At 36.0% G+C, this 3324-nt stretch overlaps 1 protein-coding gene across 1 annotated transcript in view; it reads left to right on the top strand.

Annotated features, from left to right (window-relative positions):
- The window catches only part of LOC107743121 (plexin-B3-like), a 74497-nt gene that overhangs the window by 16141 nt on the left and 55032 nt on the right, over positions 1–3324 (top strand). The window lies entirely within an intron of this gene.

Here is a 3324-nt window from a genome sequence, read left to right as displayed (position 1 = left end):
ATGATATTCTAATGGGCCGCTTTGTGATATCACAAAGCCCGGAAAACAAACGCTGTAGTCCAAACGAGCCATTCGTTGTAGTTCTTGAAAGGGGATTTTTAAAAAACGAAATATCTCCCTTTGGAGTGGACTTTGAGATTTGTAACTTTCTAGATCTTTTTTATGCCCAAACATATACACTACACACTGACTAAAATTTAAAAAAGTGAAAAAGCATAATAGAACCCCTTTAAGTTAAGTTATATACAGTTAAGTAACAGTATTAACTTTTTGCTTATTAGCATGCTGTATAAATACTTATAAAGCACATTTGAATGCCTTATTATTCTGCATGATCATATTCTAGATCCATTAATCCTACACAACACCTAAACATAACCACTACAACAACCACCTTACTTACTATCAATATGCAGCCTTACGAGTTTGAGGAAAAACTCTTAGTACTGAATACTGTATGTCTTCTCTAATCTAAAGTGTTACCATTTTTTTCTTACAGTACATATCTTTTGATCTTTCTGTATGGAAATTATTTATCCTATTTTCTTGTTCACGGTTTTGTCATTATCTGTTCCCAAATAGTAATTTTATTTTTTATTTTTTTTTTATTTTTTAAATAAATTTGTTTATTTACCTGTTTTTTGTAACTGATTTTGCCCCATTATTGACATGGAAAATAGCTTTAGATAGTGACATGGCATAAATCAATAATAAAAAATAAAAAAATACAATCCTAAGCCAATCCAAACACCAATAGCTAGACAAGTAGGTCATACAATTGCAAATTTTATGTGTTTTTACCACAAAGTCACCAGTCTTGAATGTTATAGTATAAGTTAAGGAAGTTAGCTTAAAGAAGAAACAACTGACTTCAAAACGGAAGGAAGTATTGAGCCATTCAAACGAATTAAAAAAAGATTAGACCTAAAATGATTTCTTATGTGGACAATGTTGTCATTATAGCCCTCATCTGTCATTTACGTCAAGATAAATGGCTGATATCTTTGGTGTTATCAAATGCTGTTAGTTCATAGAGCATCGGAATTTCATGAAATTTGGCATGTTTACTCAGAATGTCCTGTTTTCTTTGCGTGCCAAGTTTAGTAAAGATTAGACCTTGTGCTCAAAAGATATAGGCCAATTCATCATTTTGGGTTACACCCCAAAATATGTTGACCCCCTATCTGCTAAACAGTTAAATGAGTCAAAAGGGTGAACTTTTTTTTTTAGAATGACTCAAATCTCCTTCACACTTCCACATATTTACACTGGCAGGTATGTCACAAGACACATGAGAACCAATGGTGGTGTTGATGTCAAACGTGGTGCTACGCATTTTAACTCCTCAAGTTTAAATGTGTGCATGGATTTGTAAGCCACAAAGGGGATTTTCAGCAATTAATGACTTATATTTTTGACAGTTCCTCATACAAAGCTATTAGATGACGTAAGAGAACTTAAAATAAGTTGTTTGTACTACATTTGTATTGCTTTTTTGGCCTTTTTGGAGCTTGACAGCCCCTGCGTTCTGTCGTTGTATGGAAAAGAGCAGCATCAATGAAGAAAGAAAATGATACAGCTTTGGACATTTTGCAGTTCAATTCATTTGTTTTGTTAACTAAAGAATTAATGTGTTCCGAACAGCTTCACATTTCTGCTTTATACACACTGAGGAACAAGACAAAAGTATTTTCAGCGGTTGACAGAATAAGCCACAGATGCTGCTGATAGAGCTTAAATAGTGTTTATCCTCAAATATTGCTCAAAAACAGTGGATGATAGATAAATTGGTTATTTGGATATTCTACAAAAACATTATCTTGTGTGCACACACATCCTTTGAAATCAAAACGTTTCGCTGCTAAATGCAAATGTGACCAGACATCTGCTGGAAGTAGTTGTGCATAAATGAATGTCTCTTTTCTTCTGTCTTGATCACCACACGTTGAGATGAGTGATTGCGTATTCTTCCCCACTATAAAGCCCAAAAATGGTCTTCTGCTCCCATTTTGCAGTTCTGATACGATTGCGTTCCAATGTGTTTCTCTATAATTGAATCTCTTTTGATTTATGATGATGCTGCCAGGGTCTCGTGGCGCACTGTAGGTTGTGGTAATAAAAGAAGATTTTTTTTTTTTTTTGAGATGGGGATTGTGGTGCAATAACAGCCGTTTCCAAGTAATTGAGAGTTTTCAAGGATCAAATACGTTCTCTTGTTCCACTGCCATGTTGTTTGCCTTCGTTGTCAAACCTGTTTTGCCACATCGATGGGGTTGAGGTGAGCTGTCAGCCGCGGTAACTCACCCGCTCCCCGTCATTCTTTCACTGTGTATGTTGCCTCGGGCGTTTGGATACTGTACTGAGGGTCGCAGTAAACATTAAAGGGTTTCAGATTTCTTTTTGGATTGAGAGGGGATTGGGGACGGGCCTACAGCTACTACAGCAAGATAACAGCATTAGATTGTGTGGGCCTGCTCTTCAGGGCTACATCTGCAGAAGTTGAGCTCAAGTGAGCACTAGCATGGCAATGTCGTTGTTTTGGGTAAAGAGAGACACTGATAACCAGCATGGAAAAAGACAGAACCGAACTCATTAGTGGGGCACTCGACAAATTCTTTGAATTTATTTTTTGCTGCTTGTTCAGAAATAAATGAGCTACACAATTCGTTTTGTCAAGATTTCATTGCACTGAAATTCATTTGTGTTCCGCTTCATTATTAATTTTTGTTGCATTACCTGAAACTGGGCAGTGGATTTCCAGTCCCAGCATGCTTTGCAAGGGACTGGATTGCGAGTGTAAATTTAAGTGTTGTTTTATGTGTTTCTGAGACGGATGAATAAAGAGGAAAATTGATAGTTGTTTAATGTAGTATTTAGAGATTTAGATGATTTTCTGATTCTTTTTTTTAGTTGTTTTTGTGTTCCTGTTATCGTGATACACTTGTTTTTTTTTTTTCTTTTTTTCTTAAATTTTAGACATACACTACCATTAAAGGGGTCATATGATGCAATTTCAGTTTTTCCTTTCTCTTTGGAGTGTTACAAGCTCTTGGTGCATAAAGAAGATCTGTAAAGTTGCAAAGACTAAAGTCTCAAATCCAAAGAGATATTCTTTATAAAAGTCAACCACGCCTACCTAAAACGGCTCGTTCTAACACGCCCCCACATGTCTACGTCACGATGTGGGAAGATTTGCATAACACCGCCCAAATGTTCACGCAAAGAAAGAAGACGTAACTTTTATTCTCGCTGTAATATTGAAAAGTGAAAAGTGAAAAAGTGAAAAGTGACGTGACATGTGGCCAAGTATGGTGACCCATACTC

Source organism: Sinocyclocheilus rhinocerous, unplaced genomic scaffold (assembly GCF_001515625.1).
Source record: "Sinocyclocheilus rhinocerous isolate Xijiao unplaced genomic scaffold, SAMN03320098_v1.1 scaffold797, whole genome shotgun sequence".
In the NCBI taxonomy this organism is placed as follows: Eukaryota; Metazoa; Chordata; class Actinopteri; order Cypriniformes; family Cyprinidae; genus Sinocyclocheilus; species Sinocyclocheilus rhinocerous.
This window is presented reverse-complemented; position numbering and strand designations above follow the sequence as displayed.